The following is a 20,941-nucleotide window of genomic DNA, read 5'->3' as shown; positions in this document are numbered from 1 at the left end:
CTCAAAAATAAAAACAAAGCAGGAAGAATCATGCTACCAGACCTCAGACTATACTACAAATCAATAGTGATGAAAACAGCATGGTATTCACACAAAAACAGAGAAGTAGATGTCTGGAACACAATAGAGAACCAAGAGATGAATCCAGCTAATTACCGTTATTTAATCTTTGACAAGCTAATTAAAAACATTCAGTGGGGAAAAGATTCCCTATTTAACAAATGGTGCTGGGTGAACTGCCTGGCAACCTGTAGAAGACTGAAAGTGGACCCACCCCTCTCACCATTAACTAAGATAGACTCTCACTGGATTAAAGATTTAAACCTAAGACATGAAACTATAAAAATACTAGAAGAAAGTGCAGGGAAAACCCTTGAAGAAATTGGGTTGGGCGAGTTTTTTAAGAGAAGGACCCCCCAGGCAATTGAAGCAGCTTCAAAATACACTATTGGGACTTGATCAAACTAAAAAGCTTCTGCACAGCCAAGAACACAGTAAGTAAAGCAAGCAAACAGCCCTCAGAATGGGAGAAGATATTTGCAGGTTATGTCTCCGACAAAGGTTTAATAACCAGAATCCACAGAGAACTCAAACGCATTGGCAAGAAAAGAACAAGGGATACCATCGCAGGCTGGGCAAGGGATTTGAAGAGAAACTTCTCTGAAGAAGACAGGCGCACGGCCTTCAGACATATGAAAAAATGCTCATCATCTTTAATCATCAGAGAAATACAAATCAAAACTACTTTGAGATATCATCTAACTCCAGTGAGACTAGCCTATATCACAAAATCCCAAGACCAGAGATGTTGGCACGGATGTGGAGAAAAGGGAACACTTTTGCATTGCTGGTGGGAATGCAAATTAATACATTCCTTTTGGAAAGAGATGTGGAGAACACTTAGAGATCTAAAAATAGATCTGCCATTCAATCCTGTAATCCCTCCACTGGGTATATACCCAGAAGACCAAAAATCACACCATAACAAAGATATTTGTACCAGAATGTTTATTGCAGCCCAATTCACAATTGCTGAGTCATGGAAAAAGCCCAAGTGCCCATCGATCCACGAATGGATTAATAAATTGTGGTATATGTACACCATGGAATACCATGCAGCCTTAAAAAAGATGAAGACTTTACCTCTTTCATGTTTACATGGATGGAGCTGGAACATATTCTTCTTAGTAAAGTGTCTCAAGAATGGAAGAAAAAGTACCCAATGTACTCACCCTTATTATGAAACTAATGTAGGACCTTCACATGAAAGCTATAACCCAGTTACAACCTAAGAATAGGGAGAAGGGGGAAAGAGAGGGGAGGGGGGGAGGTAGGTGGAGGCAGGGGTTAAATGGGATTAAACCTGCGGTGCATCTTACAAGGGTATATGTGAATCCTAGTAAATGTGGAATGTAAAGGTCTTAGCAAAATAACTAAGAAAATACTATGAAAGCTATGTTAACTAGTGTGATGAAAATGTGTCAAACGATCTATGAACCAAGTGTGTGGTGCCCCATGATCATATTAATGTACACAGCTATGATTTAATAAAAATTAAAAAAAGAAAAAAAATTCAAAAAACCAACTTTTTGGTTCATTGGTGTTTTGAATAATTCTTTTGTTTTCAATTACATTTAATTCTGCTCTAATTTTACTTATTTCTTTTCTTCTTCTGGGATTGAGGTTGAAATGTTCTTCCTTTTCCACTTGCTTAAGATGTCCCATTGAGTTACCGAGTTCCTCTCAATTTTTTTTTTGCAGTTTTTGGCTGAAGCCGTGTTTGAATCCACCACCTCCTGTACATGGGGCCGGCACCCTATTTCTTTGAGCCACAAGTGCTGCCCTCTTTCCATTTTCTTGAGGAAGGCTTGCAACACTATAAATTTCCCTCTTAGGACTGCATTTGTAGTATCCCACAGATTCTGATAATTTGTGTTTTCATTATTGTTTTGTTCCAAAAATGTGGTAATTTCCTTCTTAATCTCATCTATGACCCAGCTATCATTCAGCATAAGGTTGTTTAGTTTACATGTCTTTGTATGAGTATGCACATACCTGTTATTGGTGAGTTCAACTTTTATTGTGTGATGATCATAGCAAATACAAGGAACAATTTCTATACTTTTAAATTTGCTGAGGTAGACTTGTGACCTAAGACATGATCAATTTTGGAGGATGTTCCATGGGCTGATGAGAAGAATATGTATTCCATTTCGTTAGGATGAAATGTTCTGTAGATGTCTGTTAAATTCAATTGTTGTATGGTGAAATTTAAGTCCAAAATTTCTTTGCTTAGTTTCTATCTGACTAGAGGATCTATCTGACACTGCCAAAGGGGTGTTAAATTCTCCAACTATTATGATGCTGGAAGATATTAAATTGCTCATGTCTGTTAGGGTCTCCCTTAGAAATTGAGGAGCATTCGGGTTTGGTGCATAAATGTTGATAATTGACATCTCCATTATGTTGAGTATTTCTCTTAACAAAGATGAAGTGACCATTCTTGTCTTTCCTTACTTTTGTTGGTTTAAAGCCTAGTATAGCTGCAAATAAAATTGCCACCCCTGTTTTTTTCTGATTTCAGTTTGCCTGGATTATGGAGGCTGATCCCTTCACCCTGAGTCTATATTTATATTTTAAGGTAAGATGAGATTCTTGTATGCAGCAGATGTCTGGTCTGAGTTTTTCTATCCAGTCAGCCAACCTGTACCCCTTAAGAGGACAGTTTAAGCTATTCACATTAATTGAGAGTATTGATAACCTTGGTAGTATTTTGGGTGTCAAGTTTTTTGAAAGTTCATTGGACATTTTGAATCTTTTCACCACTGTGAAAATTGGGTTTTGGTCAAGAATTTCAGAGTGAGAAGAGCTGCCCTGCGACCCACGACTGGCCCACCCTGACCACTGGAAGAGCTGCGCAATGACTCACCACCGGCACCATCCCAGAACTTCATAAGAGCTGCACCATGACCTGTGATCAGTGCCCACCCAGACCTCCCATGACACGTATCGGCACCCACCCAGAACTTCATAAGAGCTGTGCTGTGACCTGCGATCAGCGACCACCCAGACCTCTGGAAGAGCTGGGCAGAGATCCACGACCAGCACCTGCCAGAACCTCAGTAAGAGGTGCACGAGGACCCTCGATCAGTGCCCACCTGGAACTCTGGAAGAGCTGCACTGCGACGCACTTCCAGCCCCCTCCCAGACCTATGTAAGAGCTGTGCCATGAACAGCGATTGGCGCCCGTCCAGACCTCCGGAAGAGCTGCGCCATGACACGTGACTGGCACCCGCCTGGACCTCAGAAAGAGCTGCACCTGAACCCACAATCGGCGCCCACCCAGACATCTGGAATAGCTAAGACTTGACCTGTGACTGGCACCCACCCAGACTTCTATAAGAGCTATACCATGACCCACGACCTGCAACCTGAACCCGCTACCTGCACCCACCAGCCCTCCACACACCCTGACCAGGAAATCTAGGAGCCACGCAACCCCACGTCCTCCCTGCTGTACCCTCCCTGCCTCCACACAGGCCCGCTCGTCTGGCCAGGGACTCTGATAGCCATGAACCCTTCAAAGTATCTCTGCCTCTGCGTGGAGCCTTTCTCCTAGCCAGAGACTGCTGGAGCCTTGGGATCTCTGAAACAAAGTCACCAGGCACCAGGCACTCCCAGAACTGTGTGCACCACCCCCCACCTTGCTGCTGAATCCAGGTGTGTCACTCTCCGGAGCTGCTCCCACAACCAGAACTCCCTGGCTGGGGCAGTCCCAGAGCAGCTACACAGGATCACTCCATACAAAGATCCAGCAACAATAGAGTGATCCTGATGGGGTCTAATCTTGGAGAGACACCTCCCCAATTCTGAGGATGGCCAGAGTCAACGGTTAAAAACAATCATGAGGGGCAGCACCTTTGGCTCAGTAGGTAAGGCACTGGCCCCATATACCAAGGGTGGTGGGTTCAAACCTGGCCCCGGCTGAACTACAACAAAAAGAATCGCTTAAGCCCAGGAGTTGGAGGTTGCTGTGAGCTGTGTGATGCCATGGCACTCTACCAAGGGCCATAAAGTGAAACTGTCTCAAAAAAAAAAAAAAAAAAACAATCATGTGGAAAAATCAACAGAAAAACTCTGGCAATATCAATAATCAGAGTAGATCAACCCCCCCAAGGATCAATGGGGCAGACACAGCAAGATCCCATACACAAAAAAATAGCTGAGATGTCAGAAATACAATTCAGAATCTGGTTAGCAAATAAGATCGAATTAGAATTCCAAGCAGTAACCCAAAATATATCTCAAGAATTCAACAAATTCAAAGACCAAATGACCAAAGATTTTGACACATTAAGACAAGAAGTTGCATCCCTCAAAGATCTGAGAAATGCAGTAGAATCCATCAGTAACAGAATGGAACAAGCAGAAGAAAGGATTTCTGACATTGAAGACAAAGCTTTCGAATGCTACCAAACTCTCAAAGAGGAAGAGAAATGGAGGGCAAAAACAGATCACTCTCTTAGAGAGCTTTGGGATAATTTGAAGAAAACCCATATTCATATTATAGGGATCCCCAAAAGCGATGAAGTGACTTCACAAGGAACAGAGTCTCTTCTTCATGAGATTATGAAAAAGAACTTTCCAGACATACCAAGAGATTCTGAAATTCAGCTAGCAGTTTCAGAACTCCAGCATGACTCAACCCAAATAAAACATCCCCCAGACACATCATAATCATTTTTACTAAAGTTAATATGAAGGAGAAAATTCTGAAAGCAGCCAGATGAAAGAAAACCATCAACTACAAGGGCAGGAATATTAGAATACATGCAGATCTCTGTGCTAAAACCTTTCAATCTAGAAGAAGATGGTCATCAACTTTTAATCACCTAAAACACAATAACTTTCAACCAAGGATCCTGTACCAAGCTAAACCGAGCTTCATTTATGATGAAGAAATTAAATACTTAAGTGACATTCACATATTGAAGAAATTTGCCATAACTAAACCAGCTCTCCAGGATATTCTCAGACCTATCCTCGATAAAGACCAGTGTAATCCTCCACCACAAAAGTAAACCCACCCAGAAAATTTTGATCAAATTCTGACTTCCACAGTCGAAAAAGGATTAAAAATGTCCACCATACTCTAAAAGGCTTATCAATAGTCTCAATTAATGTGACTGGTTTAAATTGCCTTCTAAAGAGGCACAGTTTGGCTGACTCAATACAAAAACTCAAGCCAGATATCTGCTGAATACAAGAATCTCATCTTACATTAAAAGACAAATATAGACTCAAGGTGAAGGGTTGGTCATCTATACTCCAGGCAAAAAGAAAGCAGAAAAAAGCAGGCGCTGCAATCATATTCACAGATGCAATACCCTTTAAACCAACTGAAATAAGGAAGGATAAGGATGGACACTTCATATTTTTTAAAGGTAATACTCAATATGATGAGATTTCAATTATTAATATTTATGCAACCAATCAGAATGCACCTCAATTTATAAGAGAAACTCTAACAGACACGAGCAATTTGATTTCCTCCAGTTCCATAGTAGTTGGAGATTTTAACACCCCTTTAGTAGTGCTGGATAGATCCTCCAAAAAGAAGCTGAGCAAAGAAATTTTAGATATAAACTTAACCATTCAACATATGGACATAAAAGACATCTACAAAACATTTCATCCCAACAAAACTGAATACACATACTCCTCATCAGCCCACAGAACATACTCCAAAATCGACCACATCCTAGGCCACAAATCTAACCTCAGCAAATTAAAAAAAAAAGAAATTATTCCTTGCATCTTCTCAGACCATCATGGAATAAATGTTAAACTCAATAACAACAGGAATCTGCATACCCATACAAAAACATGGAAGCTAAATAACCTTATGCTGAAGGATAAATAAGTTATAGATGAGATTAACAAGGAAATCACCAAATTTTTGGAACAAAACAACAATGAAGACACGAATTATCAGAACCTCTGGGATACTGCAAAGGCAGTCCTAAGAGGGAAATTTATAGCACTGCAAGGCTTCCTCAAGAAAACGGAAAGAAAGGAAGTTAATAACTTAATGCGACATCTCAAGCAACTGGAGAAGGAAGAACATTCCAACCCCAAACCCAGGAGAAGAAAAGTAATAACCAAAATCAGAGCACAATTAAATGAAATTGAAAACAAAAGAATTATACAACAGATCAATAAATCCAAAAGTGGGTTTGTTGAAAAGATCAATAAAAAGATAAACCTTTGGCCAACCTAACCTGGAAAAAAAGAGTAAAATCTATAATTTCATCAATCAGAATGATAAAGATGAAATAACAACAGACCCTGCAGTGCATCTTACAAGGGTACATGTGAAACTTAGTAAATGTGAAATGTAAATGTCTTAGCACAATAACTAAGAAAATGCCAAGAAGGCTATGTTAACCAGTGTGATGAAAATGTGTCAAACGGTCTATGAAACTAGTGTATGGTGCCCCATGATCACATTAATTAACACAGCTATGATTTAATAAAATAAAAAATAAATAAATAAACAAATAAAACCTATGATCTTCAAGTAAAAAAAAAGACATCTCAGAAATACAAAAAATTCTTAATGAATATTACAAGAAATTTTACTCTCAGAAATATGAAAATGTGAAGGAAATTGACCAATACTTGGAAGTACACCACCTACCAAGACTTAGCCAGACCGAAGTGGAAATGTTGAACAGGCCTATATCAAGTTCAGAAATAGCATCAACTATACAAAATCTCCCTAAAAAGAAAAGCCCAGGACCAGATGGCTTTACGTCAGAATTCTACCAAACCTTTAAAGAGCTACTACCTATATTACTAAACCTCTTCCAAAATATAGGAAAAGAAAAAATACTACCCAAGACATTCTACAAAGCAAACATCACCTTGATCCCTAAACCAGGGAAAGACCTAACAAGAAAAGAAAATTATAGACCAATATCACTTATGAATATTGATGCAAAAATACTCAATAAGATCCTAACAAACAGAATCCAACAACACATCAAAAAAAGTATACACCATGACCAAGTGGGATTTATTCCAGGATCTCAAGGCTGGTTCAATATATGTAAATCTATAAATGTAATTCCGCACACAAACTAAAAAATAAAGACCATATGCTTCTCTTAATTGATGCAGAAAAACCTTTTGATAATATCCAGCATTTCTTCATGATCGGAACACTTAAGAAAATGGGTATAGAAGGGACATTTCTTAAACTAATAGAGGCCATCTACAGCAAACCCACAGCCAATATTGTAGTGAATGGAGTTAAATAGGAATCATTTCCACTTAGATCAGGAACCAGGCAAGGTTACCCATTTTCTCCATTGCTCTTTAACATTTTAATGGAAGTTGTAGCCATTGCAATTAGGGAAGAAAAAGTGATCAAGGGTATCCACATAGGGTCAGAAGAGATCAAACTTTCACTCTTCGCAGATGATATGATCATATATCTGGAAAACACTAGGGATTCTATTACAAAACTTTTAGAAGTGATCAAGGAATACAGCAATGTCTCAGGATACAAAATCAACACCCATAAATCTGTAGCCTTTATATATACCAACAATACCCAAGCCAAAAAAACAGTCAAGGACTATATTCCTTTCACAGTAGTGCCAAAGAAGATGAAATATTTGCGAGTATACCTAACAAAGGATGTGAAAGATCTCTACAAAGAGACTATGAAACTTTAAGAAATAGCTGAAGATGTTAACAGATGGAAAAACATACCATGCTCACGGCTGGGAAGAATCAACATTGTTAAAATGTCTTTACTACCCAAAGCAATATATAATTTTAATGCAATTCCTATTAAAGCTCCATTGTCATATTTTAAGGATATTGAAAAAATAATACTTCGTTTTATATGGAATTATAAAAAACCTCAAATAGCCAAAACATTTATCAGTAATAAAAACAAAGCAGGAGGAATCACGCTACCAGAACTGAGACTGTACTACAAATCAAATAGTGATCAAAACAGTATGGTATTGGCCCAAAAACAGAGAAGTAGATGTCTGGAACAGAATAGAGAACCAAGAGATTAATCCAACTACTTACCATTATTTGATCTTTGATAAGCCAATTAAAAACATTCAGTGGGGAAAGATTCCCTATTTAACAAATGGTGCTGGGTGAACTGGCTGGTGATCGGTAAAAGACTGAAAATGGACCCACACCTTTCACCATTAACTAAGATAGACTCTTACTGGATTAAAGATTTAAACTTAAGACACAAAGCTATAAAAATACTTGAAGAAAATGCAGGGGAAACTCTTGAAGGAATCGGCCTGGGTGAATATTTTATGAGGAGGACGCCACCGACAATTGAAGCTTCATTTATGACAGAGAAGTTAAAATGTATCAAAAATACATTACTGGGACCTGATCAAACTAAAAAGCTTCTGCACAGCCAAGAACATAGTAAGTAAAGCAAGCAGACAGCCTTCTGAATGGGAGAAAATATTTGCAGCTTATACCTCTGATAAAGGTTTAATAACCAGAATCCACTGAGAACTCAAATGTATTAGCAAAAATAGAACAATTGATCCCATCTCAGGGTGGGCAAAGGACTTGAAGAGAAACTTCTCTAAAGACAGACGCACGATCTACAAACACATGGAAAAAAGCTCATCATCCTTAATCATCAGAGAAATGCAAATCAAAACTACTTTGAGATATCATCTAACCCCAGTAAGAGTAGCCCACATAACAAAATCCCAAAACCAGAGATGTTGCCGTGGATGTGGAGAAAAGGGCACACTTCTACACTGCTGGTGGGAATGTACACTAATACGTTCCTTTTGGAAGGTTGTTTGGAGAAGACTTAGAGATCTAAAAATACACCTGCCATTCGATCCTATGATTCCTTTACTAGGTATATACCCAGAAGACCAAAAATCATAATGTAATAAAGATATCTGTACCAGAATGTTTATTGCAGCCCAATTCACAATTGCTAAGTCATGGAAAAAGCCCAAGTGCCCACTGACTCACGAATGGACTAGCAAACTGTGGTACATGTATACCATGGAATATTATGCAGCCTTAAAGAAATATGGAGACTTTACCTCTTTCATGTTTACATGGATGGAGCTGGAACATATTCTTCTTAGCAAAGTATCTAAGGAATGGAAGAGAAAGTATCCAATGTACTCAGCCCAACTATGAAGCTAATTTATAGCTTTCACATGAAGGCTAGAACCCAATTATAACTCAAGAATATGGGGAAAGGGCCAGGGAGGGGAAGGTAGGGGGGAAGTTGGGGTGGAGGGAGGGTAGTGGGTGGGGCCACATCTATGGTGCATCTTAGAATGGGTACAGGCAAACCTTACTAAATGCAGAATACAAATGTCTACATACAATAACTAAGAAAATGCCATGAAGGCTACATTGAACAGTTTGATGATAATATTTCAGATTGTATATGAAACCAGCACATTGTACCCCTTGATTGCACTAATTTATACCACTATGATTTAACAATAAAAAAGTAAATAACATAGAATTCAGACCAAAAAAAAAAAAAATAGCATTTCAGAGTGAGTTTACTTTGGTGGTAGAGCATTGTGCTGGTCATTATGGAGGATGGGTCTGAGGATATACTGAAGAGCTAGTTTGGTTATGGTAAATTTCTTCAACATGTGTATGTAATTAAAGTATTTAACTTCTCTGTCATAAATGAAGCTCAATTTAGCTGGATACAGGGCTGAAATTTGTTTTGTTTTAGGAGATTGAAGGTCGATAATCATCCTTTTCTGGCTTGAAAAGTTTCAGCAGAAATATCTGCAATCATTCTAATATTCTTCCCCTTGTAGGTTATGATTTTCTTAAGTCTGGCTGCTTGCGGGATTTTCTCCTTCATATTAACTTTGGCGAAGTTAATTACAATGTGTCTAGAAGATGCTTTATTTGGGTTGAGTCTTCCTGGGGTTCTGAAACTGTGTGCTATCTGAATTTCAGTATCTCTTTCTATGCGTGGGAAGTTCTTCTCAATTATCTCTTGGAGTAGAGTATCTATGCCTTTCAGACCATCCTCTTCTCCTTCAAGGATTCCTATGAGGTGAATGTTTGCTTTTTTGGAGTGGTCCCACAATTGTCTCAGAGAATGATCTGTTTTTGCTCTCCACTTCTCTTCCTTTTGAGTATTTGGGAGTATTCAAAAGCTTTGTTTTCAGTGTCAGAGATCTTTTCTTCTGCCTGTTCCGTTCTGTTACTGAGGGATTCTACTGTATTGCTCAGATCTTTTAGGGCTGCAAGTTCTTGCCTCAATGTGTCAAAATCTTTTGTGATTTTGTAATTGAATTTATTGAATTCTTGAGACAACTTTTGAATTGCTCCTTGAATTTCTAATTCCATCTATACCTCTATTCTGTTAATCTTATTTGCAATCCAAATTCTGAATTCAATTTCTGACATCTCAGCCATTTGTTTATGATTGGGATCTTCTGTTGGGTCTCCTTTGTCATTCCTTGGGGGAGTTGATCTACTCTGGTTATTCATGTTGCCACAGTTTTTCCACTGATTCCACCCCATGTTTATTTTTCACTATTTGGCAAGAGAAGCTGCCAAGGTGAAACTGAATTGAGGGGTCCTGGAGTTGTAATTAACCAGCCCTTTACCAAAGAACTGGGACTGGTGATTGTAGCTTTTACCTTAGAGCTTTACAAGGTTCCTATTCAGAACTACTGCCTGAAACTGGGCACCTGCTTGGAGTTGTGGGGCTAGATGACGCTGCCTGGTATTCAGCTAGAGTCTGTCCAATCCTAGTGAATCAGTGTCTTTGGGCTGAAATCTCAGCTGTGGAGATATATAAGCAGCTAAGACACCCTGCCCCCACCCCCATAGGTGACAACTGGAAGGGGAGAATCCCACACTCCCACAACAACACAGCCAGGGTACAACCTTGGTGGGTCCCCTGATGATTGGCCCAGGACAAGAGTTCCAAACCAATTGTCCCGGTTGACACAAACACGGATCAGGTGGGAGAGTTCAAAGGGTCTTCAGCATCTAGGCAGTGGGGGTCCACTGGCAGCTCAATTTGATCCCAGTGGGAGGGACCGTGGAGCTGCCACCACTGTCAGGGCAGTGCTGCTACTGTCAGGGGGTGCTGCCAGTCTGGAGTATTGCTGTGTGCAAGTCACAGGAGCCAGTGGGGAGCTGGAAGGCATTGCCACCAGCTGCAAGGGTCACAGGAGCCAGGTGGGAAGCTGGAGGGCAGAGTCACAGCCCTCGGTGGCCTCAGGGGTCACGGGAGCCAGGCAGGAACTGGGTGGGAGTCACTGGTCATAGGCCAAGGGTCACAGGAGGTGGCGGGAGGCACCGGTGCAGGCTGCAGTATCCAGATGGGGAGCCAGAGGATGGTGTCACCAGACAAGGGCCACAGGTCACAGGAGCTGGGCAGCAGAAGCCAGGTGGGAGTCACCAACCATGGGCCGCATGGGTCACAAGAGCCAGGCCAGGAGCCGAACTGTCCACCACAGGATGCCAAGAATGGGAACCAGTGGGCCTTGGTCCCTGGTGGTCAGTAGCACAGGACCAGAGTCCAACATGAGGCAAGTCTCTCTCCCCTTGTGACTCCCGCCTCTATTAAAGTTGTAGTTTCAGCACAACTGTCCCAGAGCTCATGAGGTGCCCTTCCCTAGCAGAAATCTGCCAAACACTCCAGATTTTGCAGGAGATAGTCTTCCAGACCACCAGGAGAGGGGAGTGGGGGTTGGGAGTTCAGGAAAGTAGGGAGAATATTAGATAAACTTTTGGCTCCAGCAAGAAACTGCCTGGCCTTGCAGTGGTATCTCTCCGTGGAGGGAGTCCTGGCCTTCAGTCGTTTTCTCCCCTTTGGTGAAACAAAAGGTCCTCTGTTCTCTACTCACCTCAAGCTGCTCTCCTGGTCGGGGAGGGGAAGGATTCCCATCCTCTTTGGGATGGGTTTTCTACCTGAAATTCGTTTCCTTGGAGTCCCAGCTAGTCACAGCAGGGGTGATGCGAACCTATTGATCCTGTCTCTCAGCTCAGCTCCTGATCTTCCACTTTATTGGGTTATTTCTGGCCATTATTTCTCCCTCTGGATGGGAGCCTCTGCCAAAAGCTGGCTTCAGTGGGCAATCTTGTCTCCCTCCCCCTGAGACCCACAACTTATTTTCTGAAACTTGGATCCAGAAGCTCCCAACCCAAATGCATGTCTGGATCCGTTAGCCCTGGTTTTTCTTGAGCTTCCCTTCATTTGTGGAGCTCTTATTGCTGCTCCAAGGACCATGCCCGTCATGCCCAAATCTGTTGCATTCATGTGATCTGCAGGAGTGGTAAAAACAATCTCCAGACCTTCCCTTCAAGTAGGCTGTCAATTTGAATCCAGATTCCTTTAAGCCTCCCATTCTAAATGTATGTAACTATGAATTATTGAATGTTCACCACATCCAAGTCTTTGGTTTTTTTTTTTTTTTTTTAATGTTTACTTATTTAGTTTTTTTTTTTTAAGTTAAACTTTTTCTTTTTTTTTTATTGTTGGGGATTCATTGAGGGTACAATAAGCCAGGTTACACTGATTGCAATTGTTAAGTAAAGTCCTTCTTGCAATCATGCTTGCCCCCATAAAGTGTGACACACACCAAGGCCCCACCCCCTCCCTCCATCCCTCTTTCTGCTTTTCCTCCCCTCCCATAAACTTAATTGTCATTAATTGTCCTCATATCAAAATTGAGTACGTAGGATTCATGCTTCTCCATTCTTGTGATGCTTTACTAAGAACAAAGACTTCCACTACCATCCAGGTTAATACAAAGGATGTAAAGTATCCATTTTTTTTAATGGCTGAATACTATTCCATGGTATACATATACCACAGCTTGTTAATCCATTCCTGGGTTGGTGGGCATTTAGGCTGTTTCCACATTTTGGCGATTGTAAATTGAGCTGCAATAAACAGTCTAGTAAAAGAGTTCTTATGATAAAAGAATTTTTTTCCTTCTGGATAGATGCCCAGTAATGGGATTGCAGGATCAAATGGGAGGTCTAACTTGAGTGCTTTGAGGTTTCTCCATACTTCCTTCCAGAAAGGCTGTACTAGTTTGCAGTCCCACCAGCAGTGTAAAAGTGTTCCCTTCTCTCCACATTCACGCCAGCATCTGCAGTTTTGAGATTTTGTGATGTGGGCCATTCTCACCGGGGTTAGATGATACATCAGGGTTGTTTTGATTTGCATTTCTCTAATATATAGAGATGATGAACATTTTTTCATGTGTTTGTTAGCCATTCTTCTGTCTTCTTTAGAGAAAGTTCTATTCATGTCTCTTGCCCATTGATATATGGGATTGTTGGCTTTTTTCATGTGGATTAGTTTGAGTTCTCTATAGATCCTAGTTATCAAGCTTTTGTCTGATTGAAAATATGCAAATATCCTTTCCCATTGTGTAGGTTGTCTCTTTGCTTTGGTTATTGTCTCCTTAGCTGTACAGAAGCTTTTCAGTTTAATGAAGTCCCATTTGTTTATTTTTCTTGTTGTTGCAATTGCCATGGCAGTGTTCTTCATGAAGTCTTTCCCCAGGCCAATATCTTCCAGTGTTGTTCCTATGCTTTCTTGGAGGATTTTTATTGTTTCATGCCTTAAATTTAAGTCCTTTATCCACCTTGAATCAATTTTTGTGAGTGCGGAAAGGTGTGGGTCCAGATTCAGTCTTTTACATGTAGACATCCAGTTCTCCCAACACCATTTATTGAATAGGGAGTCTTTCCCCCAAGGTATGTTCTTATTTGGTTTATCGAAGATTAGGTGGTTGTAAGATGTTAGTTTCATTTCTTGGTTTTCAATTCGATTCCAAGTGTCTATGTCTCTGTTTTTGTGCCAGTACCATGCTGTCTTGAGCACTATGGCTTTGTAGTACAGACTAAAATCTGGTATGCTGATGCCCCCAGCTTTATTTTTATTACTAAGAACTTCCTTAGCTATACGGTGTTTTTTCCTGTTCCATACAAAACGCAGAAACATTTTCTCCAAATCTTGAAAGTAGAATTTTGGTATTTTGATAGGAATGGCATTGAATAGGTAGATTGCTTTGGGAAGTATAGACATTTTAACAATGTTGATTCTTCCCATCCATGAGCATGGTATGTTCTTCCATTTGTTAATATCCTCTGCTATTTCCTTTCTGAGGATTTCATAATTTTCTTTATAGAGGTCCTTCACCTCCTTCGTTAGGTATATTCCTAGGTATTTCATTTTCTTTGAAACTATGGTGAAGGGAATTGTGTCCTTAATTAGCTTCTCATCTTGACTGTTATTGGTGTATACAAAGGCTACTGACTTCTGGACAGTGATTTTATATCCTGAAACATTACTGTATTTTTTGATGACTTCTAGGAGTCTTGTGGTTGAGTCTTTGGGGTTCTCTAAGTATAAGATCATGTCGTGAGCAAAGAGGGAAAGTTTGACCTCCTCTGCTCCCATTTGGATTCCCTTTATTTCCTTGTCTTGCCTAATTGTATTGGCTAGAACTTCCAGCACTATGTTGAATAGTAAAGGTGACAGAGGACAACCTTGTCTGGTTCCAGTTCTAAGAGGAAAAGCTTTCAGTTTTACTCCATTCAGTAAAATATTAGCTGTGGGTTTGTCATAGATACCTTCAATCAGTTTTAGAAATGTGCCACCTATGCCTATACTCTTCAGTGTTCTGATTAGAAAAGGATGCATTTTATCAAATGCTTTTTCTGCATCTATTGAGAAGATCATGTGATCTTTATTTTTGCCTCTGTTAATATGGTGGATAACGTTTATGGACTTGCGTATGTTAAACCAGCCTGGCATCAGTGGAATGAAGCCTACTTGATCATGATGTATGACTTTTTTGATGATAAGCTGTAATCTACTGCCTAGGATTTAGTTGAGAATTTTTGCATCTATATTCATGAGTGAGATTGGTCTGAAATTCTCCTTTTTGTTTGGGTCTTTTCCTGGTTTTGGTATCAGGGTGATGTTTGCTTCATAGAATGTGTTGGGGAGGATTCCTTCTTCCTCAATTTTTTGCAATAATTTTTGCAGTACAGGAATCAGCTCTTCCTTGAAGGTTTGATAGAATTCTGGTGTGAAGCCATTTGGACCAGGGCATTTTTTGGTTGGAAGATTTTTTATTGTTTCTTTGATCTCAGTGCTTGAAATTGGTCTGTTCAGGAGCTCTATTTCTTCCTGGCTGAGTCTAGGGAGAGGGTGTGATTCCAAATATTGATCCATTTCCTTCACAATTTCAAATTTCGGGGCGTAGAGTTTCTGGTAGTATTCAGAGATGATCTCTTGTAAATCTGGGGGATCTGTGGATATTTCCCCTTTATCATTTCTGATTGAGGTTACTAGAGATTTTAATTTTCTATTTCTTATTAGTCTGGTGAATGGTTTATCTATTTTATTTATTTTTTCAAAAAAACAACTTCTGGTTTCATTAATTTTCTGAATGATTCTTTTGTTTTCAATTTCATTGATCTCTGATTTGATTTTGGATATTTTTTTTCTTCTACTGAGTTTAGGCTTAGATTGTTCTTCCTTTTCCAATTCCATAAGATGGCTTGTGAGATTCCTGATGCGCTCTCTTTCTGTTTTTTGAATGCAGGCATCTAAAGCGATGAATTTTCCTCTCAAAACTGCTTTTGCAGTATCCCAGAGGTTTTGGTAGCTTGTGTCTTCATTGTTGTTATGCTCAAGGAAGTTAATGATTTCCTGTTTCATTTCTTCCTGCACCCATCTGTTATTCAACAGAAGATTGTTTAATTTCCATGCCTTTGGGTGGGGTCGAGCATTTTTGTTAGAGTTGAGTTCCACCTTTAGTGCCTTATGGTCTGAGAAGATACAAGGTAGCATTTCAATTCTTTTGAGTCTGTTGATATTTGTTTTGTGTCCCAGGATATGATCAATTTTGGAGAATGTTCCATGGGGTGATGAGAAGAATGTATATTCTTTATCTTTGGGATGGAGTGTTCTATATGCGTCTATCAAGCACAGTTGTTCTAGGGTCTCATTTAAATCTCTTATATCTTTAATTTCTGTTTAGAGGATCTGTCCAGCTCTGTAAGAGGAGTGTTAAGGTCCCCTGTTATTATGGTATTATCAGATATCATATTGCTCAGACTGAGTAAGGTCTGTTTCAAGAATCTGGGAGCGTTTAGATTGGGTGCATAGATATTTACAATTGAAACGTCTTCTTGTTGTATTTTTCCCTTGACCAATATAAAGTTACCATCTTTGTCTTTTTTTGACTTTAGTTGCTTTAAATACACATGTATCTGAAAATAAGATTGCAACTCCTCTTTTCTTCTGAATTCCATTTGCCTGAGAAATTGTCTTCCAACCCTTGACTCGGAGCTTTAATTTGTCTTTTGAAGCCAGGTGTGTTTCTTGCAGACAGCAAATGGATGGCTTGTGTTTTTTAATCCAGGCAGCCAATCTATGTCTCTTCAGTGGGGAATTCAAGCCATTAAGATTTATTGAGATAATTGATAAGTGTGGTAGTATTCTATTCGTCTTATTTTGTGAGAGTCCATTGCTTAGTTTTATCTTTTGCATCAGTGTGGAGGTTAGGTTCTGTCCTTTAATTTCTGAGTTCTTACTTTGCTGCTGATCCATTGTGGTGGTCAGTGTGCAGAACAGGTTGAAGTATTTCCTGTAGAGCTGGTCTTGTTGTGGCGAATTTTCTCAATGTTTGTATATCTATAAATGATTTGATTTCTCCATAAATTTTTAAGGTTAGCTTAGCAGGGTACAGAATTCTGGCTGGAAATTGTTCTGTTTAAGTAGATTAAAGGTAGATGACCATTGTCTTCTTGCTTGGAATGTTTCATTAGAGAAATCTGCGGTCACTCTGATGGATGTGCCCCTGAAGGTCAACTGGCGCTTACTTCTGGCAGCCTGCAGGATCTTTTCTTTTGTCTTGACTTTGGACAGGTTCATCCCAATGTGTCTTGGAGAAGCTCGGTTAGAGTTGAGGTGACCTGGGGTCCGATATCCCTCTGAAAACAGTGTGTCAGAATTTTTGGTGATATTTGGGAAATTTTCTTTTATAATATTCTCTAGTATGGCTTCTATTCCTCTGGGGCATTCTTCTTCCCCTTCTGGGATTCCTATAACTTGTATGTTGGAATGCTCCATAAGGTCCCATAATTCTGACAGTGAACATTTTGCTTTCTCTCTCTTCTTTTCTGCCTCTTTTACTATCTGAGTTATCTCAAGAACTTTGTCTTCTACCTCTGAAATTCTTTCTTCTGCATGGTCTAACCTGTTGCTGTTACTTTCCATTGCATCTTTAAGTTCCCTAATTGACTGTTTCAGTTCCTTCAGCTCTGCTATATCCTTTTTGTATTCTTCATATCGTTCATCTCTGATTTGATTCTGTTTTTGGATTTCCTTTTGGTTATTTTCCACTTCATTAACAGTTTCCTTCATTGTTTCCATCATTTCTTACATTGTTTTCATCATGTGTATTCTAATTTCCCTTTCTGTCATTCCTAACATTTCTTTATACGTCGAATCCTCTGCAGTGGCTACCTCATGGTCCCTTGGCGTGGTTGTTCTGGACTGGTTCTTCATGTTGCCTGGGGTTTTCTGCTGATTCTTCCTCATGAGTAATTTCTTTTATCTGTTTCCTTGCCCTAATTTTCCTTTTACTTCTTCTTGCTCTTTAAGTTCTTGTGCCTGTGGACTAAGGGTTCAATGAGTCCTTTTGGTACAGGGCCAGAAGGGTGAGAAGGTTGAAGAATAAGAAAGGGATGAAAGAAAGGAGGACCGAGTGAACAGAAAAAAAACTACAGAAAGGAGAGGGGGTGGGTAAAAGGAATATTGACAAAAAGAAGAGAGGCACAGAAAGAGGGAGATAGAGCAATATAGGTGTACAATGTGGTACTTTGACACAACCTTAAAGAAAACCACCTTCTGGGGGTGCCCAGTTGGGTGGTTCCCTTGAAGTCAGCAGCTCTTTGCTAACCTGATCAGACACAGTACCTCACCTCCATCAAGTAGAGAGGAAAGGCAAAAATGGAATAAATCAAGCAAACAGAAAACTTTACAGGATAATATTGGGTGAAAAACCAAATAATAGCAGTAGAAACACTAGCAAATATGAAGTTCTAGATATTTAAAAAGGCAGCAATGGGGAATTATAATTAAACTAGAAAAATTCAGAAAGAAAAAAGATCTGTACAGAAAAGGTTGAAATTAAAAAACAAAACAACATCAAAATAAATAAAAAAAACAACCAAACCAAAAAAACAACAAAAACAAAGCAGTATGTATATGTTGTTCAATATTGTCTGGGCAACACGTGGTCTTCTGGGTATGAGATGTTAATCACAGTTCTGATATGACTGGAGGCTGCTGATTTCTCAAACCCCAGCAGGTAGACACCCTAAATCTCTCTTCAGCCCACTTAAAAGGTACTTTGAGCTTGTAAACCTGCTAAGCAGAAGCTTTCCCTGGAAAGTGCTTGTCACTGGAATCACTGCTGAAGTGGCTATCCACTTACCCAGTGTGTCAAAACCAGTCTCACTCTACCCCTGAGGGTTAGGGCTGCAAGGCAGCTCAGACCCCACCCTTAGTCTACTCAGTTGCCAGGTTACCATCTCCCACCCAATTCTAGCTCTGCCACCCTGAGGGCGGAGCTTGCCGGGGCAGATCTCTCACAATGGCTCCCTGTGGCCCACAGCCAAACACTATTAGCTCCATCTGGCTCAGCGGCTCAGACTGGGGCCCTAGACAACAGCCAAAGTTCTCCGCATTCCCACTCATGCTCTCCCCAAGGCAGTTCAACTGAGTGCCAAGTCCAAAGACACCAAAACAGTTCACAGGTAAGGCCTTTCTGGTTTGCAGTCTTGCTGCTACTGAACTTACAGTTGCAGGCGGGTTTAGACCCATTGAACACACGCTACCACTTACCGGTTTTCCACTGTTTTAGTCCTCTTCTCGGGGTCCAGAAGTCTCTTGCTGACTCTCTGTATCCTCACAGGGGTGATGATAGGCAGATCCCACCAGCCAGAGATGCCTGGAGTCTTATCTCCCTGGACTCACGGTGCCCAGATGCAAGGAAGGTGTTACTCGGCTGCCATCTTGCTCTCCACCCCTCTACTTATTTAGTTTTTGAATAAAGGTCTGAAAGTGGCAGTGAGTATAGTTGTATGGGGTAAAATCCATACCTGCTCCCCCTCCAGGAAATTAAATGCAGCAGAAATGAACAGTTTTGATGTCTCTGATAGGCACCCAAGATGGCATGGTGGAGACATTAAAAGGAGAGAATTAACAGGAGAAAGAGATAATCACTTATGGACTCCTGGCAGACCCAGACAGATTGTGAGACTCCCCCTAGCACTAACTTGGACAAAGAAGTTCTTACAAATTCCTTTAGAAAGCATCTTTCCCAAGCAGATGTAACTATTTCTTAATGTTCTTAAATAGAACCTTAGTGTACAATAATTCAGGTGCCTTCTTTAAGATATAAATTTCAGCCTAGGCAGTTGTGTCCTACTTCCTTATTCTCTGTGGCAAAATGGCCAGAATCAAAGGGGTTGCTGAAAAGGAGGGAGACAGTATTTTCCAGATGGCCTCATGTCATCGGTGCTCTGAAGCCTCCTGTGAAAAAATGATGAGAGGTTGCTGTAGTTCAAATGTGTCCTCCAAATGTTGATGTGTTGAAAACTTGGTTGCTATCATGACCACTTTGGGAGGTGGGGCATTTGGGAGATGATCAAATCACAGAGGCTCAACTCTCATGAATGAATTAATGTCATTATCTTGGGAGTGGGTGAGTTATCATGGGAGTAGCACTGTTATACAAGTGAGCTCTGTCTTGTGTGCTTGCTTTGTTATAGAATGAGTCTCACCAGATGTTGGCATCACATTCTTAGACTTTCCATCCTCTAGAACTATGAGCCAATTAAATATTTTTCTTCATAAATTACCAAGTCTGTGGTATATTCTGTTATAGTGGCAGAAAATAAAGACAGAATATTGGTACCATGAGTAGGGTTGTTGTTATAACAAACACCTGAAAACATGGAAGCATCTTTGGAACGGGTAATGAGAACAGGCTGTAAAAATTTTGAGAATAGGGCTAGAATAAAAGCCTGTATTGCCAGTAATGGACCATTAAAAGCAATTAAGTGAGGGCACAAAAAAACACCTCAGAATTCAGGGAAGTCTGAATCTTCTTAGAGATTATTCCTTAGGGGGTCATAACCAGAATATTGGTAGAAATATGGATAGTAAAGGCAATTGCAATAAGCTGTCAAGTCAGTGAGACATTGATGCTCACTGCCATTTTCAGAACCTTACATGCCTTTCTTGTTAGTTTGAATTTGTGCTTTCTTCTGCACCAGATACCTCCTCTTCCCTATAAAGGCAATTCTAATAAAATAGGATATCTGGTAGAAGTTGTTGTGTGGTTACTTTTAATAGCATTCAGTGAGACGCAAGAGCAAAAGAAAGTACTAGAATCTAACATTCCCTGTAATTCCAGCAGTCTCTTATCTAGCTGTGATATTTTTCCCTTTGGTGATGTTCCTGAAAAAGATAAGCATCTTATATCAGAAGCTTAGAGCCCTCTGATTTCCAACTGTAGTCTTGGGGCCTAACATTCCACAATATGTCAGTAGCACCAGGGTGAGACACTCCTCAGGGAGGTTAGGGTTTCTAGGTCCCAGACTGTGACTGGATTGCAATATGACCACAAGCAATTCACTTTTCCACTCAAAGATCTAAAAAGGACTTTTTTCCATGACCTTGTGGATGCCTCAAACAGGACTGCAGAAGGGCTGACATGATTTCACCACATCCTCTCACGCCACTTATGAGAGAGGGGCCAATATGAACCCCATTTTATAGACAAGGAAACCGAGACTTAGGGGATCAGTGGCTTACCCAAAATCA

The sequence above is a fragment of the Nycticebus coucang genome, chromosome 12, assembly GCF_027406575.1.
Source record: "Nycticebus coucang isolate mNycCou1 chromosome 12, mNycCou1.pri, whole genome shotgun sequence".
Classification (NCBI taxonomy): Eukaryota; Metazoa; Chordata; class Mammalia; order Primates; family Lorisidae; genus Nycticebus; species Nycticebus coucang.
The sequence above is the reverse complement of the archived record's forward strand: the minus strand, read 5'-3'. Positions refer to the sequence as shown.